The sequence below is a fragment of the Dufourea novaeangliae genome, unplaced genomic scaffold, assembly GCF_001272555.1.
Source record: "Dufourea novaeangliae isolate 0120121106 unplaced genomic scaffold, ASM127255v1 scaffold221, whole genome shotgun sequence".
Classification (NCBI taxonomy): domain Eukaryota; kingdom Metazoa; phylum Arthropoda; class Insecta; order Hymenoptera; family Halictidae; genus Dufourea; species Dufourea novaeangliae.
Genome location: NW_015374115.1, coordinates 85,540 through 99,617, shown reverse-complemented (window position 1 = coordinate 99,617; position 14,078 = coordinate 85,540). Strand labels below are relative to the sequence as shown.

General features: G+C 40.0%; 1 protein-coding gene across 1 annotated transcript in view; it reads right to left on the bottom strand.

Annotated features, from left to right (window-relative positions):
* LOC107191040 (whirlin) overlaps positions 1 to 13,804 on the bottom strand; it is a 108,871-nt gene extending 95,067 nt beyond the window's left edge. The window contains exon 1 of the mRNA XM_015579986.1: positions 13,749 to 13,804. The gene's annotated coding sequence lies outside the window, so the exon portion shown is untranslated. The remainder of the gene's footprint in view (positions 1 to 13,748) is intronic.
* Between the last annotated feature and the right edge of the window lie 274 nt (positions 13,805 to 14,078).

Genomic DNA, 14,078 nt, shown 5'->3' with positions numbered 1-14,078 from the left:
TGATCCATCGACAAGTCTCGATAACCTTCAAGACAACCCAAACTCGACCTCTGCACCCCCGAAAATCGCCCGTATCCCTCAAAGTCAGCTTCCAGAAAGGGGACCTTATCTCCACCCCAGAAGAAGGGGTGAACGTTTCAAGAATCGCTCGGTAATTTTACGGAACGTCGTCCACGCCCGTTCCAGTCGTAAATCAGAGGGGGAACGACGCTGCTGGTTAGAGGGTTGGGGGTTCGTTTCGCGGCGAACTGGCGCCGGATGCTAGAAACAACCCCCGGCGAAACTCCACGAAATGGGTTAACGTCGCGAACGAGACCGTAACGCTTGCCTCGGCCTGTACACACGCGGCCTGACGGAGGAGCATTGCTATTAGTTATTAACGTGTGCTCGCTAGCCAACCACCCCCTTCCTCCAACCCCTTCTAACCAGCCCACTTCGTTTTTTCCACGAAGGCGTGCTCACGCACTACGTCACAGGGATCGATCCTCGGCCACGAGGTCGAGGGCTGAAAAGTGTTACGAGAAGAGGAAAGGAGAGAGAAAGAGGGGCAAGGCGAGCCCAGAGTCTTCTCTGCCCTGGCGGGGGGTGGAAACGAGCCGATTCAACGCCAGAGGCTCGGCTTCCCGCGTCGTTTATTAGCTACCTCATCCTTACCCACCCTGAGAGACCCAAAGAGGGTGGTGTGGTTCTTAGAAAAATTTTCAGCCTCACAAGCATCTTCTCAGGGGGGGGGTGAAATGTCACCGGGACAACGATTAGGGAACACTGGGAGGGGTGGTAGACACACACAGAGTCCTGGAATGTCCATTGTTCTCGAGATTAGAAAAGGGCTAACAGGGGGGTGGTTGAAAAGCAAATTGAATATTGATCGTAGAGAGTGGTGAAAAGTTCGGGGATTTGCTCGTGTTTCCGGGGGAGGGTTTCGTGTTTTGGGATATTAGCTGGCAGAGGAGGGGGAGGCAGTCAGCTTTGAATGGATTCTGTTCAGTGTTTGTTTGCGATTAAGCCTCAGGTGACTGACGTGAAAGCCTATGATCGGGTCACACGTGACCCGTACTAGAGAGTATTATTGTGTAGAGATGGTCTAAATATCTGACACCTTTTACTTCAAGAATTACTGCCAAACCTGTTGAAGGTTTTTAAGATATAGTACGTTGATGTGCATTGGCGACTAAATGTTATGGGACTAGAGTTCATGATTGATTGCAGACCTGGGCTGATTTTATTTGAAACGAGAACAAGAAATAATTTAGTTTGGAATTTTATTTTCAATACTAAATATTATCGATTCATTTGAAATAATAGCTATTTCAAATAATGAACTGCTTTAGTATTTAAATAATTTCATAATTATTTCTAAGAATTATTTTAAATGATTAGAAAATAAAATATGTGCCCAGGTCTGATTGATAGAACAATAACTCGCTATTCTATTACAATATAAGAAAAGTTACGGAATCAGTACATGTACGAATCATCGATTTTACTTACTTTGTCACCGTTACTGTGAATAGACTACTTCTAAAAAGTTTGGCACTATGTTTTAGTAAAACGAGTTTAAGATGGATACGCAGATATTTACAAACAATTGAGTATGTTTCTTCTACTTTCCATGATTGTAAAATAATAAATAACATCTTCAACTGTATTTTATAGTCACGTATACCAAGTACTTTTAATGGACAATTGTTAATTAAAAATTATCCACTACGTAAATACCTTGATATTGTCACTCAGAAGTGCATAGCCTCAAAATCATACGATTATGGTTGATACTTAGACTACTTCAGTTTCACGATACTTATACAATGAAATACTATTTAGACAATACCGAGTCAAGTTTAGAGCAAAGTATTATTAGACGATCGATGATACACGGTAATTCGAATCGAGAATTATTAATCCATATTTGAATAATTTGTCCCTAAAGAGATTAAACATGGCGGTTAGCACGGCCTTCGTTAGCCATTCTACAAGATTATCGAATCCTCCACGTAAACGAGCACGAATAAATTCTCAGGGAGTTTCGATGTTCGTCGAAATAAAACAACGTGTCGTGCTCCCACCTGCAAGAGCCTATCCTCCGGTACTCCCATGAACCGTATCATCAGCGAGTAAAAGATAAAGGCAAGATCGAATTATTTTAAAACAGGATCATTACTCGTAGCTTGGGGAACCAGTTCCCCCGACACGTAATTAGTTCAGATCGCAGCAAATCAACGTTAAAGAATCGTATCCTTGCCTTTCCCCCATGGTGTGCTCGACTAATTCGAACCGTCACGGGGAAGGGAGAGAAAAAAAAGCGCTTAAGAGATTCAATTAAATAGCGAGAGAGCGTAATAATTAAAGTTTCCGGGCGACAACCATCAAAGGAACACCGCGTCGGAGCTCCCAGACTTATTACTTCTAACAGTCTTAGTGACTAGTAAATAGTCTTATTTACTCGAAACTCGATGCATTCTCTTTAAAACGTCCACCCTGATGATGTTTAGCCGACGTTTTTTAAACGATTCTCGAAGCATGGAATAATCAAACAGTCGTTCGAACGATGTCGTACTCAGGGAAAGGAGAATCGCAGATCTTCCTTAGCGGGCGAAGTGGAAACTCGCGCGCCGTGACACCGATCGGGCATCCTTTAATCGCGGCGATCTACGAGAATGGTACTTTCGTCGAGAACAGGTATGTGGAAAATGCAGACTTGAATCGTACCTCGAAATTTCATTCCTAACATTGCGAATTAGGTGTCTTGATTGTTATAATGATATAATTCTTTAACGGTGACGATCTAGGAAAATGGTACTTTCGTCGAGAACAGGTGTGGAAAATGTAGGCTTGAATCGAACCTTCTAATTTCATTCCTAACATTGCGAATTAGGTGTCTTGATTGTTGTAGTTGATATAATTTTTTAACCGGGGCAATCTAGAAAAATGGTACTTTCATCGAAAACAGGTCAACGGAAAATGTAGACTTGAATCGTACCTCCAAATTTAATTTCTAACATTGTAAATTAGGTGTCTTGATTGTTGTAGTTGATATAATTTTTTAACCGGGGCAATCTAGGAAAATGGTACTTTCATCGAAAACAGGTCAACGGAAAATGTAGACTTGAATCGTACCTCTAAATTTAATTTCTAACATTGCGAATTAGGTGTCTTGATTGTTATAATTGATATAATTTTTTAACCGGGGCAATCTAGAAAAATGGTACTTTCTTTGAAACCAAGACGATAGACCACGTAGAACTCAAACGAACCTCGAAATTTCAATTCTAACCTTGTAATTTGGGTGTCTTAATTGTTCTAATTAAGAGGAATTTGGAATTGTCCCGTTCGAAGCTCGTAAATGGGTAATTTAAAGGAAATAGGGGAATCATCCCTTTATGGAATTTCATAGCTTACGACCGTAGACGAGCTAATAACGAGACGACTAGTAGAACATAATAAAATTCTATTCCAGGTAATATGGATATTATTAACACTATCTTCTCGCGGTCCGTTTTAACAAATTCGAAATTTCCATTAACCCTTTTTCCCACGAATTACTTATTACGTCACATGAATAATTAATTACGCCATACGGAACCTATAAACGTTAAGTAACTCAATTATTCCAAATGGAGTCACACGAACAGAATGGTTCGGTACACCAATATTTATCGTTCTCCTTTAGCTATTTTTACCAATGAAAGGGAATAAACGTTCCAAATCCGAATCTATATCGTCCATTTAGCAAATCACTCGTTGTTACACGCCCAACATTTAGAACCGACGACGGATTCATCGATTTCACACAAAGAGCAAATTACTCGCAGAAGATCGAATGTTTTAGAAGTGTGCGTCGGCTAATTGATCACCAAGCATCCGTTATTCGATGGAAATGCTTAACCTCGGATTTGTATTGTGACAGAGGTTTCGTTATCCACGTGACACGTGTACACGAGCGTTTCGCGACGAAAAGGAACAGATTGCTGGAAACGGGTGTCCCGTTCCGCCGCGAAAGAAAACATAACACGTTTCCAGTCGGTGGGACCGGCACACTCGCCTGCCGTGACACCAATTAAGCCTTGAAATATTGTGCACACGCGGTCACACGAGGCATGCAAACACCTCTAACCTAATTTACCCCCGACAGAAAGATTTCGTAAGCGATAGGCCTTTCGTATCGAGGGGTTCTCTATCTTAATTTCTTACTGTTTTCGAGCTTGTTAGTTTTCGCGGTGTTTTGATTAGGTACACGATAGACGAACTGCTAATTGTGTCAGCTACTTCACGTTAATTGACAAATTACAGATTGTCAAAAAGTTCGTACATTGCCATCCTTCGAATTCAATGGAAACGATCATTGAGGTCGACTAAAGAAAATATGTTAACACAATTGAGGCGTTCGCAGGCCAAAGCGACTAATTCCATTTTTTTCGAATTTCGTTTAATTTTAATACCGAAGGCACTTGACTGGTGCTTCACTTTTTATATTTAAAATAAATTTTAGTTACAGATACCGTGGAGTTAATCACTTTGGCAGATGAACGGATTGGTTAAAAATCAAATTTTACTTGTGGGTCAAATTGATTCGAACAATATACACGAGGAATAATAAAATCTAATAAATCTAGTAAATTACTCTGTAGAAATAATTGGTATTAATTCAGTGGGACGATCACCTTAAAAATATTCTCATATTTAGTCATCTATAATACGTACGTAATATTATTCTCGAAACTATTTTTTCTACACAAATATATCCACCCAATTCACAGATATTTAAATTACAAACACGACAACGGATCAGTAAATTGTAAAAGATGAATTGTAAATTGTGAAATTATTTTACCCAACAAATGTTCCCAGCTGCTAACAACTAAACAAACGCTGTTCCTCCATCAATATTAACGCCCCACTTCATCAAAGTAACGTTCACGAGCACTCTCTATAAAAGAAACCACATCTAAATTTCAAATCCGGAAGGTGCCATTTCTCAAAGGTACAGAAACTTCGTCGCAAAACTACAATCACACTGGACGGGTAACGAACGAACGGAAAGAATCCAATTACAATCTTCAGAAGATTACTATTGATACCAACGTACATCCCGTCCCTCCGACGAAATCAACTTCTTCACTGAAACTTACCCCATCCGAGACGAGAAAAATGAACCTCCCTGGGGTGAACTCTAACGCAAACTAATCACCGAACGAAAAGAAGAAAAATAACTTTCCTCGACTGTTCCACGTCGATTTCCACGGGCACACGGACGAATTTTCGGACGGCGAATTCGTGAAACAAAATGGAAATCTGCACACACCACGTTCTTTCCACTGGAACCGACACGGACAGACTGAGGGAGGACAAAGCTCTGGATAATCCACGAATGTCGAATGGTCGTGCTTCCGGCAAGAAAATCCAGCCAATCGGCACTTTTGTTCCCGTATACTGAATGGTCTACCTAAAGGTAATCCCCTGAATATCTTCAGGTATGATTGTATAAAAAATATGTTCCATGCACCTTGAATGGTGTCGAAGGACAAATACACAGCGAAGAATATTTTTGTGCCAGTCTTTTATTTTCGGAGTTTTCAAGGTTACCGATGTTTTCTTACATATAAATGTATATTATTTTTCCTTTAAATATTGTAGCTGACATTAAAATGCATTCAGAGATATTAATGACATGACCTTGAAGTGAACTTTGAGTCTCAGAATTTAAATTACATATGAAATTAATTTCCATCGATATCATCGACCTCAGTAAACATGTTTTAGAACATCTGACTGCTATTAAATTTTTTAAGACATCTGTCACTTACTGTTCGAGTTGTCATGATATGTTAGGTGTTTAAAATGACGTCTCTCCATAGACACGCATTGTCTGAAACCTGTAATAATAGATAAACTCCAAGGCAAAGGTCTCTTCAAGTCATCTAATTAACATCTCTGAATGTGTTTTAATGTCAGCTACAATATATAAAGGAAAAAACTATATATTTATATGCAAGAAAACATCGTAAAACTCCGAAAATAAATTACTTTGGCAGAAAAATATTCTTTGCAGAGTATTTGTCCTTTGGCAACATTCAAATTACAAGGAACATATTTTTAATATAATCACAAATGAAGGAGATATTTAGGTGGCTACCTTCAGGTGGACCACCCAGTATATGTGTGCTTTTTTTCATCCAGAATAAAAAGATCAGCCGAATTGGCTGCGAACACCGACAATCCCCTGGTTTTCTCTGCATTGTACGAGACGTTCGCTACAATGTCACTCCACCGATGGCTCCGGGGCCATTCTCGATCGAGTCGAATCGGCCTCGATTTGTCGAAGAATAGGAGAGGATGGTCTTCGACGAGACGATTTTTCGGACGTGATCGAAATGAAAGGATCGGGGGGAAATGAAGTTCGTCCTGGGCAGTCGCTTTAAACGTGATTTCAAAAGGACAATTTGTTGGATTTGTTGGATGATCGAAGGAATATACCTACATAACTTCTAGATGTGACGCGTTGGCCATCGACGATTGCGGATTTTCTGATAAATAGAATGGAAATATTAACCGGTAACTGGCAGACCATTTGTCTGGGAGGCGAATTTGAATTTTTCTTTACTGCCATTTGGTAGTGAATTTTTGAAGCTCTAGGGTGTTCGAGTATTAAAATATTCCATAATTTTGTGATCTCTATTTTGTAAAAAAATGCCAACGCAAAGAACACCTTCTTAGATCATAAGTACAATTGTTAAAACTACCAAGCCATAGAAAATTCAAAATAAAATAAAAATTAATTGTAGAATATTTAAAATAATATTAATTATACTACTCATTATTATATAAGTCATTAGAAAAAATTGTAAAACAAGAAATAAAATATACCCAATTGAAATAAAGCCACGTTTTTATTTAAGTTACAATCTTCAAACTAAATTTACTTCATTTCAGATCATTGAGGATTATGTTTTCATTAAATTTATTATATAAGTCATTAGAAAAAATTGTAGAACAAGAAATAAAATATACCCAATTGAAATAAAGCCAATTTTTTCTTTAAATTACAATCTTCAAACTAAATTTACTTCTTTGAGGATTATGTTTTCAGTAAGCATGTTTAAATATTCATAATAAAATAACCTCATATACCATTTCATTCGGGAGAGTTTATAGAATAATTTCACGCAACAATCAACCAAATAACTATTACATACTGTTTGAACACAGGAAATGTTCAAAATAAACAATATGCATTTTATTTTCAAAATCAAATTTCTCAAAAACTAAAGATGCTGGCGGAAAACCGTTTACAGATTCGTATTCAGGGCACAAAGATCTACAATAAATGACTATTGAATGTTAGAAGTCCGAAAAAAAAATAAAAATTTGTCGAACGTTGTAATCTATTCAGTTATTAATCATTCATATATTCGTAAAAAAAAAGACTATCGTTCCAATGACAAAGAGAATCAACGAAAACAAAATGTCCTCCGTGGACTCACTGGTGACTCACGCTCGTCACGCGTCATATTGTCGTACAGTGGACCGTAAAAACGTCGTAAGAAAATGCCCAGTCTCCCTTCCATTTTATGAGGAGAACATTATAAAAATTCGTTATTAATACATTGCGACGATCACGACGAATTTACGAGCGCAAAGTACCGGTTTTCGAGCCCCCCCGTTGTAAAACGTGTCCCCCGCCGCAGAATCCGTAATACTTTCTACGAGGATCATGAATACGTAATCACGATGAACGTCGAAAGCAATTTCAGGTAACTTTTATTGGTCCCCGTCGTCGTCTGCGAGAAATCAAGGTGACGGGTGGATTATATACAGTGCCGAAACGCGGTCTACGTAGTTGGGAAAATGCATAGCCGAGGTCCTCCACCCTCAAAAACAAAGTCCGAAAATCCGCTTTGCCCGGCTAAGCTGATTTGCAATTTAAATCGCCACCCGAAATTGCCTCGTTTATATGTTCATCCTGGCCGGTTAAATAATCGGAAATTAACGTTAAGTGAAAAAAAGAATTATCTCTGGGAGAGGTTGTTTTCGCGGAAGAGTCGAGACGACACGAGAATGTAGGTATTATACGTCTCGTGACTATGAAACCATCTGAAAATGTTCAATTTCTGTGTTTTCTAGACGTGAGATTCAAGTGGAACCAAGTTTATAGGACGATGGAAAAAAAGGTTTATAAATTCGGGGGTAGATAGTAGGTACACAGGGTGTTGAACAAAATGGTTCTTAACTTGTAGGGTAGACAGTAGGCATACAGAGTGATAAAAAAAAAGAGTCATAAATTCTAAGGTAGATAGTAGGTATACATAGTGATAAAAAAGAGTCATAAATTCTAAGGTTGATAGTAGGTATACATAGTGATAAAGAAAAGGATTCATAACTTCTGAGGTAGATAGTGGGTAGATAGAGTAATGAAAAAAAGGTATAGTATTTGCCAAATAAAAATTCCGAATAAACATGGGCCGAAAAATCGATATTTCGAAAGTTATAAACAATTTGTAAAAAATAATCTTGACAGAGACAGTATATTTATTCTTAACGAGAGAAGAAAACCGACGAATGAACAAGCCGTATAATATAAAGCAAAAAAAAAAAAAAGTGGCGGAAGGAAACGAGTAATAAGTCTCTGGGTAACGAACGAGGAGGAAGGAAGGAACCGAAACTATGAAATATTAAAGACAAAGGTGGTATTGAAAGGGAAATACGAAGAGGTTGATCAATCACAATAAGAAACAGCTTGCTGGGAAATAAACAGGAAAACGCCGTCGGACTGCTCCACCAGGACGTAGGTGGAGGGACGGTGCAAAAATGGCGAGTAAGCTAAATGGAGAGAAATGAAAGGGACCGAGGGAAACAATGGGTCGAGCTTCGCGTAAAAATGAAACAAGCTTGGGGCTCGATCGAGAGAAAGGAGAAAAAGGGAAAGAGTGAAAAAGATGCAGGGAAAAGTGCCAAAGTAAAACGAATAAAAAAGCCGACTCGGTCGGGGAACGGGAGTCGAGTGTGGGCGTAACATTAACAGAAAATAACGTCGAGGAGGGGTGAGAGAAAGAGGTGTTGGGACACACGCTCGGTGGGTAGAAAAACGGAGCCCAAGTTGAAACAATGTGTATACAAATAAAACTGAAACCTAGTTCGAGGAGAGAAGAAAAAAAAAAAGAAGACAAGAGAAAACTGGAGGTTGTTCCGCGGAAAAGGTGGACGGGAAACGTGAAAGGGAGCTGAGAATGAAGCGTGTAAATGGACGGGTAACGGAATATTAAGAAACTCGAGTGGAAAGTCGTCGACAAGACCGTCAGTAGGGGGGTAATATCGCAGAAAATTGCAAAGAAAAACATCCGATGTGAAGTACGTTCAAAGTACAACGAGGATGATTCAAAGAGGTAGAAAGAAGAGAAATAAAATATAAATTAGTACAATAACGATTAAAAGACATGAAATTCCTTACATAAATAAAACGTGACGTTGACAGTACGATAAAGAAAAATGTTTCAGATACAAATTGCTTCTCTCGTGAGGGACGAAACGATACGAAAAAAGTGTTGAAGAAAAATCGAATAAAATGTACAGGTGTGGGGCTGAGAGCTCGTGTGGTAACGCTGCTACGTGATGAACGCGCGAAATATAAAAAAAGAACCGAGGGGGTGAGGGTTGGAAGGCGAGAGGGACGAGGGTTGCTATCCACTTGACTTTGGACCGAGTAACTCGTGGCTGGTCGGAAGTGGCCTAGACGAAGACAAAGACCGAGGGGTGGAAACAGGGTTGGAGGGGGTGAAGGGGAACGGCGAGACGCGGGGATTCGGTGGGTGTAGGGCGGAGGGAATTCTCGGCCAGAGGGTGGTTTTCCAGGAACTGGAAAGAAGCCCCCCACCGATATCAGGGAATTAAATACGCGGTCGAGCGGAAACTGCATTTAACCGAACGCTCCTGACGGTTCCCATCGGTTTTCCCGCCGATTAGAACCGTAACAATGTTCCACGGAAATTGTATTGTTCGAAATAATTGCTGGATTAATGCACCGAATGTTCGTTATTCTGTACCTGGAGCAACAAACATTTGACAGCCCGTGGTCGCTGTGTCCCTTTTGGGCCATTTTGAAAGCTTTTACTACGAACATCGCCTTTAATCATTTAACGTTCAGTGTTGCAACGGTAGAAACGTTCATTTTAAAAGTTCGTCAAATTCTGTCGCCGGTTAATATCGAAATTTGTTAAGCAGGAATCCTTGATTTTTTTTATAATAAAGTAGATATCAGTATTTTCGGTTGGGTAATAGTATTCCCTTCGAAAGTAAATAAAAGAACACAAAAAATATAGGTCGGTTTAATATCGATATTTTCGCCAAATAATGGAAAAATGTCCTTTCCGCGTCCTTCGTTCATTGTAACAAGGAATTCGGAAATGACCATTAATTACTACAAGGCATAAAAAGCTAAAAATTATTGTCACCCAAAAAGGCCATGTCAAAGTAATAATATTAGAAAAAGTTTGAGGTCGATAAATCGAAGCCTTTAAATGTTATAAAAATTCACATTCGGGAAAATAGAAATGTCAATATCTCGAAACCCTCCAGTTGTACAAGTTTGTCGCAATAAATTTTTTTGTTTATCAAGTGACGATCTATCAAATGCTACTGGAGCCGTTCGTGAACGTTAAAAAAAAAATTTCAACCGAAAATGACCATTTTCCTTTAATAAATGATCGAGTCGAATTCTGCGAGTCACTGTATATACATTGTAACGTTTACAGGACACTTGTAGAGTGACGGTGAGTGCACCAGCACTGTTCCCCGACGAGCGAGAGGCAGCGTCGCGTTTATAAATATTTTTAAACCGTCGTCCACGGGGTTATTGATTCTCTGGCGACAATGATGCAACTTTTTTTTTTTTTTTTTTTTGAAAATAACATCCATCGGACAATAACGGAACATTGCACAGTTCAGTTTTGCAGGGAAATTGATGGAACCGGCGGCCGCCGATCATTCGACAAAAGGCTCGAGACCGATGAAGTAGCGTCTGAAGAGGGAACGAACGGTGGGAATTGAATGGCACTTGTGCCCAAACAGTTTCACCGAACGTTTCGCCTAGATAAGTCAGCAGACACTGACGCGACAGAAGTCTGTACCGAAAAGGCCGAGTCTGCCTCGGAAGATGCCTCAGGTTTCAGGAAAATGATGTTCGAACCACTCGAAAGGATCGTCAGAGGATCATCATTTAGGGGATGCAAAATATTGCTCGACAAATTTTTACCGATGTCAAGTTGAAAGTTTGAATTATGATAAAATACACAAAAAAGGGTTAACCAAATGAGGAAATGAAATTTTATATATATATATTCATAAATATAAAATTTTATGGATGAATTTCTCGAAATTGGACACGAACAGAGAAATTCATTTACCCTGTTAAGGGCTTTGGTAGGTTCGAAATAAAAAGAACATCTGAGTGTAGCTTTCTGGAACTTTTTACAACAGTGAATATTAGATAAAAATACAGGGACTCAAACAATGTCGCGGTATAATCATCCAGGGATAAAAACATGTCGGATGAAAGACTGTTCCGAGGATACCACTGTGTACAAACAACACTACAACGCTCAGAGACATAAACAGAGAGGATTTTAGACGTAAACAAAAGGGATTTTAGGTATAAACAACGAGGATTTTCTATAGAAGGATGAGTGATTACATTCTACAGTTCGCCAGAGACTCCGAAATATTGGACAAAGGATAATCCAAGGATACTGTACTGCATAAAGAACCGAAACTCAATGACCAAGGACACAAACAAGAATGACTTTACAGAGCACAGCGAGTGATTAAATACAATGCACTACTAAAGATCCTGAAATCTTCAACGGACTATTCCAAGAGAACAAACTGTTCCTCATGAATGCATCCATATAGAAAGATATACATATATACATCGTCTACCAACAACCAAGAATGTGCTAAAAGACCCACACACAAGATAAATCTCTGTTTCACAGTACAATCGCCCCAAGGTTCCAACAAAACACCACTGAAAGCGTCTGTGGAAGGTCAAATGTCTTCAAGAAGTACTTTAGCATATAAGGACACATGGTCGCTAGACTGGCCACGTTTAAGGTCACTAACTCGAGGAAATTCTTCGTTGCACAAAGAACAATCTCCCGAAAATATTTACCAGAAATCTGACTGGATGGTTAAGCTGGAATCGTTTGTCCATGGATTCTTCCGTTCGACAAAACGATCTTTTAAAAATTCTAATTAAATTTTACAATTCGACAGGACACCAGTCAAACGGGTTGGCTCGAACCATTATTGGTAAATTCTCTCCTTCGACACAATAATCTCTTAAAAATTCTCTTCGGATGCGTAAAAAAAAAATTGCCCAAAAAATTTCGCTTCAACTATAGTTGATGGAAATCTGTAATTTCTTCTGGAAATCTTCTGACTAATCAGATGGTTTCGAATTGTAATCACACAACGACACAACAATCTCCCAGAACTTTCGTTGGAAGCCTATCCGAACAGATCAACACTCAAACCATATGTGGTGGATTCAGTCGTTCGACACGTCAATCTCCAGAGAATTTTCCCCCGGGAAACCAATCGAACGGTTTCCCTCGAACCGTAGTCGCTGAGTTCCGTCATTCGACATAACAGTCCACCGAAAATTTTAGCCAAGAGAATAATCGAACGATTTTATTCGAACTATAGTCAGTGAATTCCATCATTCGATACAACAAAATTTTTCAAAAATCTTTGCTAGAGCCTAACCAGATGGTCGATTTACCTTCATTCGACACAACAAACCCCTGGATATTTTTGCCAGAAGATCAATCAAACCCTTTCGCTCTGAGAGCAGTCGATGGATTTCGTCATTTTTACCCAAGGATTTTTCGAAACTTTTCATATAGAAGCCTAACTGGACGAAAATTTCCGCATTTTCACTCAAGAATTTCCCGAAAGTAACAACCAGAAGTCTAACTGGATCGATATTCTAACTAATCCTCTAACAGTAATCGGTGAATTCTGTTATTTTCACACAAGAATCACCCAAATATTTTCGCCCAAAAGTCTGCTCGGACGGTCACACGTTGAATTTCCGTTCTTCGACGCACCAATCCCTCGTATATTTTCCATAGAAGCCCAATCAGACTACAACAGATATAATATTTCCCACAAGAATCACCCAAAACCCTACCTGTACGTTCATAAACCATACTTTCCTTCGTTCGACACAACAATCATATCCAATTTCCTCCAGACCACCAATCAAACAAATTCCATCGAGCCACAATCGATTCCCCAACTGTCACACAAAAAAAATCCCCCGAAATCTCTCGCCAGAAGCCCAACGGTCCACTTACACCGTGGTACACCGAATTCGTCAGAATCCCAGATCCGCCGGGAGCACCGAAACCCGACAACGCGGCCTCGCGACGCGACGAAAGCCTAGAAAACACGCATCCCCCGCTGACCGAGGAAGGGTGGTTCTCGCCTTGTTCTTTGCATTCGAATTTCGCGTGTCGCTGGGGTTAGAGCGTCTCTGTGCCATTCTCGCGCGCCACCGCGGGAATCCTTGGCTTAACAGTAGAGCCAAAGCCAGATAGAAAAGCCAGTAAAACAAAGACAGAATAGACAAATAGAATAAATCATTGGAACCATATCGTCGTATTAAAAAATTCTGTGAACTTCTACAGAAGACATCGAATACTCTGAGAAGATACTCAGGGTAGGATCTTCCGGTGAATCAAGAGGAAACTCACGTTTCTCATCTCGCAGTGGCGGCTGGTACGTGCTCACGTGCGGCTGACCGTACGTCGAACGGTCGTTGCACCGTGGCTGCTCGTTGCGGCAGCGCTTCGAGCAACGTCGTCGAATAGGGCGGTATCTGGCACCAGCACAACCACGGAAACGATCGACCGTTGTTATGATGATGATAACGATGATGCTTCTCTGAGTGACGTCGGACAGAGAGGAACGATAACACACTAGGAGACACGGAATGGCGAGCACTCGGCGCGATCGCGATGCACACGCGGGCGACGACGAGCATCGCCCCAGCTCGGCACCAAGCTCACGACTACTGCTCGTAT